Source organism: Lasioglossum baleicum, unplaced genomic scaffold (assembly GCF_051020765.1).
Source record: "Lasioglossum baleicum unplaced genomic scaffold, iyLasBale1 scaffold2009, whole genome shotgun sequence".
NCBI classification, from domain to species: Eukaryota; Metazoa; Arthropoda; class Insecta; order Hymenoptera; family Halictidae; genus Lasioglossum; species Lasioglossum baleicum.
Genome location: NW_027471068.1, coordinates 13,148 through 29,619, shown reverse-complemented (window position 1 = coordinate 29,619; position 16,472 = coordinate 13,148). Strand labels below are relative to the sequence as shown.

General features: G+C 31.0%; 1 pseudogene; it reads right to left on the bottom strand.

The window, feature by feature from the left end:
• Positions 1-6,594: 6,594 nt before the first annotated feature.
• LOC143221171 (uncharacterized) lies at positions 6,595-13,469 on the bottom strand (annotated as a pseudogene).
• Between the last annotated feature and the right edge of the window lie 3,003 nt (positions 13,470-16,472).

Sequence of the window (16,472 nt, the reverse complement as noted above, 5' to 3'; positions counted from 1 at the left end):
ATACAAAAGTATTGTGAAATAGCAATTTCACGTCTATACTCCTCAAACATGAAATTGGATTTTTTACGTGAAAATTAATCTTGTTCCCAAATGGAAATAATAGTAATTATAAATTTTAATAAAATATTAGCCAAACATTAAATCTACCCCAACTTAGACGAGTATTTTCAAAATTTTAATAAAAAATTCCATATACAATGTTATAGTTTTGATTACTTATCTCCATGATTTATCTTTTAGTGCGTATATAATTAATTCTTTGGCAATCTTTAAAATTCAATGATACCAATTTTTGTACAAATCAAAAGACAGCTTTCCAGTGAAATCTCTCACTGCGCGACACGGTGGAAACGGAGCCTGATTTAAGCGCGCGATAAACCTAACTGCCACATTGTTTTATGATACCTAACCCACTCCAGTGGGTTATCCGTAGCTCCTCGGTTTGCCCGATACTCGCTTAATCTTAATTGACTCGGTTCGACGACTACCGTCCATCTTCGGCGTGTTCCTTCTTCTTGAAAACAGTCGTAAAAGGATCTCTCCGCGAACCCGATTTAATTCGCTTCAGAGGTAGGAAGTTGACTTTAAGGCCGCGACGAGAGTTAATAGGTGGATGAGGATGAAACGATAACATTCTATTCGTAAACTTGCATTGTTTACATTGCCGAGGATCTACGAAGGAAAACGCTAGCGATCGTAACGAGGAAGATTATTCGACAAGAAATCGAGATGCATTCGTGCATACAACCATTCAAACGGTTATATTCGTTAAACTTTGCGAGGGATTTACCGTCGATTATCATTTCGTCAAATCCAGTTGAACCGAGATGAATCGTTAAAATAATTGAAAAACAGAAAGGAGAGGGTAGCAAACTTTTATTAGTAAAATTAGAAAATAATTCAATATTTTAACTCGAGATTTCCAATTTTTTATTTTTGTTGCGACACACCGAAGAAGATTAAACGTTCATCGCCGTCCTTTTTACGGATTAAAGCGTAATTACTAGAAACGAGTAACGAAAATTAATAACAACCAGACCCGACAGACTGGACGCACGTGCGACTGACTCAACTAAGCGACAAACAGACTCGAAACAGTAGAGAAAGGCAATTCCCCGTGCTTTCTTCCTACTCCACCAGCAAAAAACTCTTCCAACTCACCCACAATGTAATCAGAAAGCTCTATTTTCCTACTACCAAATCCTGTAACAAGCAATTCACAACATACTCGAACAGAACTAAATCGAGTGTCAAAGAGAACGCAATCGAACATTGAACTGAAAACATCACAAAAACGAACATCAACTAGACCACATTGGGAACTCGATCAGAATGTAAACAATGCATCATCGTCGTCACGAAATCATCAAACCCGGTATAATAAAGTATAAAACGCAAACCAATGCATTTTACTACACAATTCCAAGTGGCTCATAGTTTCACAAAATCAATTTTTCGATCGAACGATCCTTCCGATTATTATTTTACGTTGCACACGAATATTTTCTTGCTCGCGATGATCTTGAAATAACGAATATAAACGACGGAATGCCCTGTTGCATAAATGTACGCTTTCCAAGGAAAGGTACTCTTCAATGAAACAGTGCACGGTGCACGCGAGCGATCGTCAGCGGTCGCGACTACGCTTCATTGTAGCCCGCGTTGCTTGGCTGGTGCTTCCGATGAAAAAAATTGTCTCAAAACAGAGTATTTATAATTTATTAACATGCGCACTTTTAATTACCGAGATCAAATGATATTGCGTATTGTGTGGAAATATTAAAAGCCTAACGCTATATCTGTGTACGTTACACGATGAAGTAGGTATCCGTATCGAAAGAGACAGAAGTGGGAAAAAGCTGAAGCAATTTAGTCTGCGCCGTGTGCTGTTATATTTTCAGGACAGTCTAATACTGACATCCACAAAAATCTACATTGTAAACTTGCGATGAAAGGATGAAAGATACTGTGAATCTCTGATGGAAATTTATGCCGGCAGTCTACGAATGAGGTGTAGACATTCATTTGGAATAATAGAACGAACGTCAGGAAATCGTCAAACTACGTACCCATATGTATTTAAATATTCGAACTATCTCCGAACTGTAATTATAGCAAATTCAGCACAACGCGATGATACCAGTTGAATACGTTATTCGGTTTATTTCCAATTCCACCGTACAGCCATTTTGTATCACTGCTTGCCATTAATTCGAGTGGCAGGTGTGACGAATACTATACAAGCTAGACCATCGTCTATAACTCAAGTGAAATTATAAATACAGAAACTCGGATTGAAATATACTCAATTGTATATTCGAGTACTTATTTCATACGCTTAAATATCTTCGATGTAACGACGAAGAATCTCGTTTCACGATGAGACTAGAAACATAAGCCCGCGTTATTGCAAAGCCTGGATTCCGAATGGCGTTTATATTAAACGATAGTAAACCCAATAACGACATATTTTTAAAAATTATATTATGCGTTACTGCCAATTAAGCTACGTAAAACGCGTAAAGGTAATAAAGGAGAATAAAAGTCTACTAAAACAATATTGAAAATAATTAATCAACGAAGATGTAACAACACGTTCTTATGCATTTTGCGTCTAGAATATTAAAGTAATTTCAGATAGTTTTGAATCGAATCGATATCAAGTATTATATTTTTGTAAGAAATAGCTATTGCGTATGGAAAAAGTTAGTATTCGGTTCCTGAAAGAATTTTTTGTAAAAAAATTAAAAATTAAATAATTAAAATAATCCCTGAAATTTGTCATAAGTATCGAAATTATAATTTCGCAATATGTACACTATTAAATAAAATTCTTTGCGAATAACTGCTCAGGAAATAATTAAAATATTTTCTAAAATATATAATAAATATACAATTAATAAAATTTTAATACATACATTGTCGATAATTAACACAAAAAAGACAAAAAATTCATTGTAAATATCCTGATAAGAAAATAATTGATATTATTATTGTATAAATAGTATTAAAAAATCTTGTTAGTATATTCGCAAGCCTATCGCCCACGCCTGATATCCCCTATTCTTCGCCTAACGTACGTGTAACGTCACGCGTGTGTGAGTGTCTCGTGCGAAAATACACACACGGACTACCGCACGTTCGTATCGAATATTAATATATAACAAGTGAAAAATTTCCGCATAGCCGACAATTACCTGTACACGATCGTTCCTTATTGCAAACTTGTATTCGCGACACGAGTCGTGGATCGAAAGGAAGAAACCGCCCCGTGGTCAGCGAGCACAGTTTTTCTTCGGCACTGCGTAGTTAACCTTCACCTGTCACGATGATTACTGGCTCGTGTTTCCTAGCGATGCTAGGAAAAGGAAAAAACAAAAAGAATATCAATATAAATATCTAAAAATTTACAATGCTCTCTGATTTACTTCAACGGTCAATTCCAGATTTTTATATTCTTTCTCTCGCGTGTGAACATTATTATATCGTTATCGAGGATTCACGAGTCTGAAACCGGAGGAACTGTCGCAAGTCGAAACGAAACGATATTCAATACGCGACTAACGATTCTTCATCGATCGTTTCGTACTGAAACGCAGTAAATGGAGCAATATTTGACCCAGCGATACCGGTTAGAGGTCGAGGAACCGTCGTGAATCGGATGATACGTCCAAGTGGATCGTGGGAGCCCGTGGTTAGATTCGAATCGAGCCTCCGATGTACTTATCTATGATAGCGTGCACCCTCGCGGACAGCTGTGTCCTGAGAACGATCAAGTTCTTTCTGCTGTAACACAGAAAGGAGAGAACGATATCAGTAACTGAGCTGTCGCAAATGTAAAATCGATGCCAGGCTGACCGCCGAGACCTCGAAATATCCGTTTGGAATAGGTTCATGATCTGTATACTTAGGGGCGCCATCTACGAGAAACTCTGGTAGAAATACAATCTCTTAGGTTAATAAATAAAACGACTCGAGCCTCTCCAACTGCTTCGGGAGCTACCATTATACTTCCAGCTCAACTATACTTCCTTCTATATTTTAACACGATGACTGCCACGCTACTTTGTAAGAAAATCTCCGCCAGGCCACGCACGATGCTATACAGCGCGCACTTCAAACTGAAGTTCGAATGCTACAACATCGGCAAGTTTCTTAAGATCATTGCCGGGGGTAGTGTCTACTTTTATCTATCGGAATGACTTTGATTCTCTTCCTTATCGGTTCGAAGACAGCTTTCATTCTTTCTTCACGATTTTCTAGCAGTAAAAGTAAAATGTGTATCTAAGAATTGGTCGAAAAGACCATTATATAATTTTCCTTTACCCCGTACTTTTATGTCACGAAAGAGATTTCAATTACTACTTAGAAACTTTCATTTTGCTGATAATATGTGTACTGCCCCTGAAAATCGACTTGGAATTATACCTCAACATTTTGATAAATATCAGAAAAAAATATCAAGAAACGTTCACGCCTGGAGTAAACATTGTCACCGACGAAACGTTGATTCTATAAAATAATTCTACTTCTATAAAAATAAAAGAATCCATACGGACCGATCAAAGGCACGAGCAAATATTTAAAAAACCACAAACTTAAACGTTTATAACAATTCAATGGTCTCATATTTTGTAAAATAACTTTCGAAATACCTACTAATCTACCTTGTAAGCACTGAAATAAGCGTTACAGAATACGCGTGTGACGCAGCCTAATCAAGATTTTTGACGTTACCCGTATAGGGCTGACGCGGCAGTCAACGTGTCAAACAATTGATCTTTTATACATCAAATACAGTAAGAAATTAGTTTTAACGAATTATTTCTGTAAACTTTTAGGAAAATAAACTCGTAAATAAAAAAAAGAACAAGAACAGGAAAAAGACTTACCAAATGTAGAGGAGTCCAGATGACGACACGATTCTGCTGATTCAAGCATTCTTACCATTGTAGAATTTTCAACAGGCTATACACTGAAACATTTCATTAGAAAAAGTAAAGTTAATCAAGAAAAAGCGGGGAAAAAAGTTTCAAAGTAAAGGAGTTACATTTGAAAATATTGATGAACTTTTCAACATGGAAAGTCATAAACGTAACTAACTAGTTTCTAACTACTTTCTATTGCATGAAGACATACCGACTAAAAGCTAGGAACTTCGGATTCTTTTCAGGCGACCTAATACGTAGCGATAGAATTGGTTCTTCTAACCATTTTCAAACGGGCAGAAATAATTCGTGAAACGAGATGGACCATTTGGTTTACAATTTACATTCCTATTTAATAACATTTGAATAACAAAATTAATGTCTCGTTTAAAAATAAAAATGAAGACAGGATTGCACCCTTTCTTTATACGCGACGAATAATTATGATGTAACTATTTTAATGAATTATATCGTTAGAAAAAAATTAAAATATGTACGTAACATATTTATTACAAATAAGATATTTTTGCAGAACATATACAGATGCGTATAACGTGGTCAAGAATAAAGTTCAGTGGACATTTACAAATAAATGTAATAAATAAGAAATATAAATATATATAATAAATTATTAAAAAAACATAATAATTCGTTCAATTTTCTTCATTACTTAAACTTCCTCACTCTTTATTTCCCGTAATTTACAGTGTTATATATAATAAATTTTGCTAGTACCTATAGATTTCTTTAAATAAATTAATCGAAGGAAGGTATGCCATTAAGCAAGGGCAAATTAGCTTGTTTAAATCCATTTATTGACGCATTCGATATCCTCGGGCTCGGAGGGAGACTAAGAAATTCACCCCTCAGTTACGCGCAGAAACTTCCGATTTTATTGCCGCATAGACGTCACATAACAGAACTCGATATTAGAATCCAACACGTACAACAATGGCATGCAGGTATGCAGACTACCTATCACGGGGTAAACAACGGCAACTTGCTGCAAAAGAAGAAAAGCACCCGTTTGGGTTATTTCGCGTATAGTTATTTAGATTATGGTATTAAAACAAATGGCGTCTGTCGAGTACAAAAGGTTAAATGTTCTAAAAAGTATAGAAGTGCACGTATTCGAGTTTTCTAATAGCAAGAGAACGAAGCGCAAAGTAAATTACTTTTCACATTTACACAGGATGAAAAAATAAAATTTGTACAATTGTATTAGTAATTTATTTATAATCAATTATCTAATTCTATTACTTATGCAGAAACAAGATATAATTTGAAATTCTCAGTACAAATATGTACAAAAGTACAGGTATGTTTTGTAATTAAAATATTTATAATGCTATCTAAAATTTATATAGAATTATACAAGACATTCTTATTATATGTAAGTAACAAATAATTACATCTAACTGATAAGTAATATATTAGTAAAAATATTTGTATATCTTTTACTAAACTTTTATTTGATTTGAAATAAAACACAATATATTTAATACAATATAATTTACAATATTAAATAGATAACTTAATTAGAGACACAAATAAACAATTTTATAATCTGTCTTCTTAAAATTGGTTTCTTCTCTGCACAAAAGTTGTTTATTTTGTACACTGGAATAATAGTATTAAATTTCATTGTTATTACTATATATATATATCACCCATTATTACATATATTATGAAAATAAGATTTATTTGAGACATGTCGCACTTCATGGTGTACTTTTCTTAATGTGTTTGGATCCATTAAAAATCGTTGCTAAAGGATATTATTTTCTCGTTCTAAGCTTGTATTTATTTCTGAAAAATTCCAATTATCATATAAGAAATAATTAATTATATACGTATATACATTATATGCTCTTTCATTTGGCTCCTTATTTTTGTTATGCCAATCTGTATGTCTTGTAAATTACTAAATGTTTCATTATAACATGTTTCAATATCATGGGAAACTGCTTTTAATGTGTGTGTAGGTCCTTTTTGACTTTCATTTAAATATTGTACATTTATTTCACTTTGTCTAATTTGTAAAAGATTAAAATTTATAGCATTCTTTGCAATTTTACATGCTATTAAAGAATTAATATTTACAACATTTCTAATTTAGAAATTTTTGAATTCAACTGTGTTTCCATTATGAAATATTTCTTATTTTTTTTGTCATCTATAAGAATATTATATTTACTCAATGTCTATTACCAGCATTGCATACCATTGATACAAATAGTTTGTGAAATGAATTATGCATTCCTGGTGAAAATAATACAGTTGCATAGTACTCATCTTGCTGAAGTTGCATACTTTCTTGTATGTAAATAAAATGTAATTAAAAGCTAAAAATCATGGAGCTTTTGTACTTTGTTGAATTACTAAGACATCTTTTAGTTGATAATAAATATTCTGTTTCTAAATAATGGTAAGCATCAGGTACAAATTCTGAATGATTTGGAGGCAAGAAAATTGCAATTCCATTAATATTCGTAACAAATCAGAGTGCGCATGACCATTTTCTCTCACAAGAAATAACCGAGTTTTAAGTTTCTCCAAATGATTCTTTTTTTGTTCAAGTCTTGACTGTGTATCGTGTTTTAAAATTTTAGTTATCTCTAGTTCTGAGAATTGTTGTACCAGTTTTGTTAATTGATTTTCTTGTCAGAAAGTGACATCCTCTTCTAAGAAATCTCTCTGTTTAGTCAGCGTTAGTATCCCTGTTATAATTTTAATGTATAAAATTAATACTTATATAATATGATTAACAAAATAATTATACATAAAACTTCATGATACCTTAATTCGAACTTTGATGGTACTTTTAAATTTCCTAAATTATATATATATATCTTTATGTCATTAAACATTTCACTACATGATTTTTCTTGTATTTTAGTTAAAATTTTTTCCATTTCTGCATTAAATGAGCTGTAAAATAAAATATGAAGTACATTTAAAATTAATTGCTAATAGTTATCAATATTTAATTACTTTGTTTTACACAATGCCAATTCTTTTAACTGTTCAATTGTTTTTATGTTCTTTCCTTTCACTGTTGCTCATTAAAAAAATATAATTAGAATCTATTGATTACTCTTTCTCAGATACATTTCCAAACTCCTGTTTTATATAGACATCTAAATATTGATTATATCAATTATTTTTAATAAATAGTTCTAATGGCATTTGAGTCCATAATAATGATGTTCCTTTCTATAAACATAAATTTTTATTTATATACATTATGGATAAAATAAAAAAATCATTTACATTTTCAGCTGCATTTGCATAAATATTCAAAGGATATTCAACTTCTTTAAAAAATTCATGATTTTGTATATCGAATTGTTCCAAAATTTCAAAACACACTGCATATGCATTATTTACTTCAATATTTTCTCTAGCTAGACATTCTTCTTCTTTCTCTATATCTTCATCTTATTTAATCTCTAATTTCCTATAATAATATAATACGTTGTATGATAATATTAGATTTATCTGAATAATAATACTTATAACAATAATTTTACTTTAAATTTTGTATCCCTTTTTGTAGCATGTACATATAATTTTCATCTTCTTTATAGGAGTCTCTCACTATTTCAAACTCTATATAAAAATCTTTAATATCTATGTCATCAAAAGATGCGATTTTTAATAAATCTGGAGCATCCTTAGTAGCTTCCAGCTTAGTTTCCAATGCATGATCTAGTTCAGAACCTCTAGCCATATATGCATATCTTGTAGTTCATTCTTTCTAAACTATAAACCATTAAATTTATTAGGCCATATAAACCAATTTATTTAACAGACAAACATTAATCATTGTTATTATTTTAAGTAGAAATTAATGAATGTTCTTGTATGCTTATGATACATCAAATTTGATATTATTACTTACAAAGATTTATTATTATCATTAAGCTATTATATAAACTTTATCTTTTATGCAAATATTGAATAATAATCAATATTAATGTAATGCTAAAATTATATTTTTATTAACTAATTAATGGCAATATTACATTTTAACATATTCCTTTGACAGAACATTGACGGAATTTACATTTTCACAAAACCGTTTTACAAAAGGTTGTACCACAGGCTCATCGCAAATTTTTTGCAATAACTCTGGTGTTATAAGTCGAAACAGTGAACTTTATCATAGAAAGTTTTGCCAGAAATACTCATATTGTTAGAAACACTATCAAATAAACGATCACTGGAAATTCAAAATTGTTTGTAAATACAACATTCACCACTGAATACGAATTCTACCGGTTAGAACTTTTCACGCTTACGTAGTAGATCATTCAATAGAGAATAGTCGAAAAATTAAAAACAATTATCGAGATATAAGATAATTATAATATGTAGAGATGTAAATTAAAGATAGAAAAAGGCAACTAATTCGTTTTGAATTTTATATTTCTTTCAGAATATAAACTGACTTATATTAGTTAGATCGAGCATTAAATTATTAAAGCTAATTTCATGTAGTAGCGCAATGTATCTACAAGTAGTACACTTTCAGCCCAATAGAGTACGTTGTAAGCGGTAGTATAGTACTCGAAATATTTGTATACATACATTTAGAGAAAGTAGTGTAACATTGAAGTTTAATTCATTATTTCTCTGTAGCAATACAAATGACTATTAATTGTGTTTTAGTACCTAAATTTATATAATAACCATACATATGACGTCAACAATATAATCCATAGTAGGTGAAATGCAATTACCAGAAAAACCGATAGATAGAGAAAAAGTATGTAATATAAATTTTCCAAAAATATATTAAAAATTAATACTTTCAAATTTATAATTTTACATACATTTTTTTAATACCAATTGTATATAAATTTTCAGTCATGTCCACTTTTATTCCGGGTATTTTGTAATACAGGCAGATATGATATACTGGCGCACAGTACAGGAAATGTCTCTTCAAATAAATTACAGATATATACATAGTAAAATGTTTTTAACAACATTATGTTAACATTATTTTAATAAAAACTCAATGAATAAAACAAAAAATATCAGTAAGAAGAGATAGACTTGTGTCATAATCAACTACAGTTTTATTTATTATATTTACAGGATGGATGTTACGTTACGAGAAATTACAGGATTGGTTAAACAAGTAAATCCAGATGCTAGAACTAAGAAAACATGCATTGACTTCTCATTAGTAACACCAGAGTTACAAAATTCAGGATATCGTATGCAAGAAATCTGTGTTACTTGGACTGGACAAAAGATGATAATAAAACACTTGCTCGAGCAAGGTATGTCTTTTCAGTTAAGATTCTTTTAATATCAGTGAAACAATTTTACCTATTTATATAATTGCAGGTTTACAATCGGCGTTTATTTAGACATTTCAATAACCCACCAAATGGACAACCAACGATTAGATGTAGTGCGCTACGTCAATGTTGACATACTTAACAAAAATTTTATTTTTTAAAACTTATGTTCACAATTTATTAATCTTCTATTAATAAACATATTACACAATACTGACATTATTATATTATATAAGTATATAATTTATTTTTTTTATTCTGGAAGTGAGTTACTTATCTACTATTGTGTAATTAATTATATGTATTAAATAGCTAGTTTTAAATGTTACGAATATTAAACTAAGATATAATTATATAAATTTGTATTTTTAAATACAACTTCCATAGATAATTTTTATCAATTATCTTATTCCATTGACATAATCTTATTTAATTTAATCAAATATTGATATATTCACTACTATTTTTAATTTTTAAATTGTTATATTTATGCTCAATTTCCTAACTTTAGTAATTAGTATAAATAAATTATTTTCATTTTCCTCAAAAGATTTTCAAAATTTTTCAGTTCCAAAATCGAGTTTCGAGAATTTAAAAATTACTAGTTTTTCTAAATGCCACGAAAAATCGTGATATTTTCTAATTTTTTATTTGAATATTTTAAACTTTATCTGGTATTTTACTATACATGAATATTACAAATACATTGCAAATACTCAATTAAAAAGTTCATAATGTATTTAATATATATTAATCACAATTTAAAATATATTTTAATACATTTTAACACGACATGTAAATTAGTCGTGTACAAGCTGTGTTCCAATCGCGAAGACCATTACGACCGAATTTTGAAATTTTTGATCGGTGGAGATTTATTAGAGAAAAGTTGTAAGATTGATCTTGGCCGCGTGTCAATCTATCCGCGTATTCATAGCTATAATTTTGTTAAGATATCGAATTCTAATAAACAGTTCTTTATTTATTTCATAGATTTGCTTTAAGAAACTAAAGAAGAGGTTTTCTTTTTATCCGGCGGAAGTGGTGTTCCTAAATACTCTGAACGTGCTATTTATATTTTTGTTATGTTGAGTTATATTTTTGTGTTTTATTTATTTGTGTAATGTTGTAATTTTTAAAATAGAGAATAAGGAAAATGAACTAACTTGTTAGATAAAAGGTAAGATCTTGTAGAATTTTTATGTGATTACATAGGTGTAATAATTTATCTTGTACTAATAGAATAAAATAAAGTACTATTGTTAAAATATTGTTACTTTTTGTGATAAATTTTCATACATAATTACATATACATATAACAATTATGGTAATACTTAATAATTAAACACAATTATGGTACAGTGTCATTGTTTAAAAACTATTTCCACCATTTGTTAAACGAAAAAAATCGTCAGTATGTTAAATTTTCCAAGATATTAGTTTAACAACTACGAGAATTACTGTTTTTGTAAATGAAATACTGTATTTTTTATTACATCAATCGATGGATCTTGACATGGTTTAAAGAAAATTGTAATCAAAACTATTTATAATAAAGAATCATTAGTTTAGGATAGATTTTTATTTTGATACATGGATCATGATACGTGGAGCTGGCACCTCCAGTCATTACGAATATGAGGTACGTGTTATGGCAGAGGATGATTGCTAGGCACTTTTGCGTAGATACAGAAGATTTCCAGAGTTGTATATTTCTATGCGTCAGAAGTATAGCAGCAAAGTAAGTAAAACTTTGTAATATTTTAATTATTCAGCTGAGATATTTTAAAGCTAAACGACCATAATCACGTTTATTATCCAAAAATTGTTTCACGAAGTAACTCTACTCGTCCATAGTATCTATAAATAATTCTACTACTAAAATAAAATTTCATGGCTGTATATAAACAAACCTCAAACCCCGAGGAATTGTCCTAGACAGCTAATGGTACTAGTAATTAATATCCGCGAAGTCTGTACGTTCAGCAAATTCTTTAGACAAACGTTATACCTCATGTTTCCTACAATTTCCGAGAAAAAAATAAGAAAAAAATGGCCATCAACCGCTTTTTTTATACTTGATCTATTCGATCTGTGTTCTCTAAATAAAAAGACAGATAATAAATTGTCATAGCTCGATTAATTTTATTACTTTTCTTCAATATTCTTGCATCCTATGAAACGGAGAAAATTACAAATTGTAATGAACGATTAAAACTTGTTAAGGACTTTAAATGTTACTTCTCACATAAAGTGAAATGGATATCAGATAAATGCAATTGTTATTTACCGTTTTTTGTTATTCATCTTACAAATGTATATATGTGTGTTGAGCATTTTTTGTGAAATACTAGATTTCTATCCAATGTAATTGTTCGATAACAAATATTTGTCATTAAAAAATACTGGACCATCCAGTTCTTATAACGCACATTTTCATCTTGATTTGTACCATGTCACGAGATGATTAATATACCGTGATATAAGTTTGTAAATGACACATTACGAATGACGAATTTAAACGAAATTTAAAAGCTCGACGATCAATATATAAATAAGCACTATTCTTTTGTAACAAATTATGAATGTTATGCTTATCATACCTACAGTTAAATAAACACTTGCCCGCTCGCTAAATTATCTGCAAACGGAGCAACAATTACCCTGGTGGCGATCGGTAAAGCAGGCAATGCTTTCTTCAACATAGTCAGCAATTATAATGTTAAGCAAAGTCCCTGAAAATATGGTTTCATAATATAGATCTTACTATTTGATTACATATAACAAACTGTGTTATACCTACGACAAGAACTGTAGCGTAGCAAGTCAGTGTCGTGTTCCAATCACCATAACTTGAAGCTTTTCCAACTAAAAAGCATTACAATACAGAATGACCGAGGCCTAATTTTACTCCCCGCTGCTCTTCAGGAACTGTAATTTGTTGTTCTTGTGATTCACGTACTACGTGATTCTTGTGCCCGTCTCGCTCTTTGATCACCTAATACACATGTTACATTAAGTTACAGCAATTAAATATACAAATACATTAAATTTATTTTCTACCATGTGTGTCTATCCATTCAGGTGTAAACCGACCCTCTTCTGTATCTACAGATGCAGGATTAGTTTGATTATCCAGTTGATTACATATTGGATATGTTGTATTATCTCTCGTAGCTATACCGCTAGTAGTCATTGTTGCTTGTACATAGCCAGTATAAGTCATCATGACAGTATACATGATTGTAGAATATACCTTGAAGTACCTCTCCTACCTGAACTCGCATTGTTTAATGTACCTAGTGTTTCAATATGGACCTCATGAATACCATCTTAAACCTATAATTTGTATATATGATCAAGTAAAAAAATTTGTCAAAATAATATAGTAACAGTACCTCTTCGTTATTAATACGCAAACGGCTCTTTTGAACACTGACCAAGCCCAGGTTGTCCGTGCGAGATTCCACGACGTGATCATCCATTACGCTTATATATTCGAAATAAAATCGCGAACGTTTGCGAGAGTGGACGTATCGTCTGCGAATTGACACGGCCAAGCGCCCGCAAAATTTTATTTCCATTGGTAAATGCTACGCTATAGTTATTTGGAAAATACGTTTTGTGGACACAAAAAATTGCTCCCCTTTCTTCCTTCGTTTTAAATTTCTAAATTTTTAGATCGTTTCGCGGGTAATACAAGTGATACGAAAAGATCGATAACGATGCATGTAGATTTATTAATCCCTATCCCACCCTGAATATTTTCTCAAGTATTTTATAGATGGTGCAAAAAATAATTTGGTAGCATCGAAGGACTAATTATTTGATTAAATATTTTTTTAAGAGAAACCGTTCGTAATGGTACTAAAATTTATATTCGTTATAAAATATCTCAGCGGTCGATTGTTGATTCCTTCAAGATTCTGTATAGTGATCGTTCGTATCCGAAGACAGATTCACTGGCCGAGATAGATTCACTATAGCGGTTTTCCATAGCAAAGACGTTAACAGGGAGATCAATAAATTAATGAACAAACGCGTCGTAATCGTTTGCACCTTCCTCCGTTAAAGCTGCGCGAATGACTAAGAAAGGAGAAGCACCGACTACCGGTTGTCTATGTCTACTACTTTCTTTACCTCGACCCTCCCTGTAGCTTTCGCTTCTAAATTCCCCCATGCTTCCTCGCTTATAAATATTTAAAACTTGCAGTTTATCAAGGAATTATTAACAAAGAAGCCAAGAGAGAAAATATCAGTTAACGTAAGAAAAAGATCCACCACGAACCTCCGTTGAAGCGATCTCGCAACTCTTCCAAATTAACGCAAGAATTAACCATATTATGACGACGAGATCTGGTAGAATATGATGCAATATATATTCACGGTTATTGATAAGATATCGTCAGATTTAAGGGAACAAGGTGATCCTAAGATATCGAAACGATGAGTGCAAAGATTACTTTGTGCCAGGACCGGCTCCTGAAAAACCGAGTCGTTGGCGTGTAATTTGACGAACGGATAATGCGATGTTAATAGAATGGAATATTAGCCAGCCCTCTCCATAAACCATGGTTAAGTTGGCACAGCCATTCATTCAAGCGCGGGGAGGCACCGGTGCTTTAGATTCACGAAAGCGTTGCCTGTCATCCCGGGCTCACCCCTGTGCGAAGAGGACGGACCACCGCAGGGGGTTTAGTGAGGAAGAATCCCACAGACCCCCTGTTGTTACCTATTAATTGCAGGCTAGTTAGTAGAGCGTTAGATATGTGATATAAGGCAAAAGAATAAAGAATACATGAGAGGAGAACACATTTAATTCAAGTACAGTCTAATTGCACCGACGCACCAAATTGCATCAATTTGATGCTTTAGTTCAGAGCCTTGCTATATCGTGAAGGCTAAAATTCTAAGATATCTTGTTCCATTATGTAATTTAACGATTATTATTACAGTTTATTTTTTGATAAAATGATTTTTGCGTTCTACTGCTGAATGAGTAAATGCAGGTGTAATCAATGATTATAGTATTATAATTACCATTCATATATGAATGATAGTTCAAATGGACCGTCACATAAACAGAGACAAATCTTTGGAAAATAATAGTTTCTATTAATATTAATGGAGTAGTCAATACATTGATTACTTTTCTCTTTATTTACAAATTTTGATTGAATAATTGATACCTTACGTATCATTATTAATTCATTGTCATTGATGATATTTATTAACATTGAATAATATTTTAACATTATTGTTATTGTTATATTATTATACTATTTTCCAGCAATATTTAATATCATTATTATTTAAATGTTGTATTTTTTTGAAGGAATAAATATTGTACAAGTATACATTACACGTGATTAACTTTTGTATTTAACAAAGAAAAATTGATTACTATGTTCGATTCATAAGTTTCTATTAAAACGTTATAATTATCTATTCCTTCGGAAACACGAAGAAATATTTCATATAAAAATGTATAGTGAAGCCTATACATTTATAAGAAGTACGAAAATCTTAGTCAAAATTCTCCTTTCTTCACAAAATATAAAGGAACGTCGAATTTTGAGTGAATAAAGTTTATTAACTTAAGTAACACGGAACTTGTTCTACTATGTTGAATATTATGGAAATGTTATATTTTTTGTAATAATTTTCTTTATAGTAATTTTATTATAATAATTTTTTTATACTCTATGCAAAAGGAAAACTTCATATATTCACATACTAAGAAAAGTAAATTATTTATCACTCGTTCTTAATTTGATGTATTTTAAATATAATTCCGAAATCAATAGCAAAATTTCTATCACCTAGTATCGTTATCTATTCAAATTCAATTACGTTCATATAATTAAAAATACCATTTGAATTAGTATTTATTCATTAATCAAAATATGATAAATTCTTGTTATTTTTTCTAATTTCAATTCCAATAATTTATAGATTTTGAAAAATCGTTCTATCACGAAACTACTTTCCCCGTTTTTATGTTCGTAGCCAATAAATCTTATCTTCTATCTTATATTCATACATATTGTATTGCTTTTAATAGCATAAATACTTTTCAGTTATGGAAAATGTCCTACCGGTCACGGAGGCGATGGTCAGCAATGTGAACGTCGTAGGAATGGCTGCAAGCCGCATCCCTGTTACTCGGAAGTGCAATGTCAGCTAATACTTCATCCACCGTATTTTAGGTAATAGTAATTAGCACAAG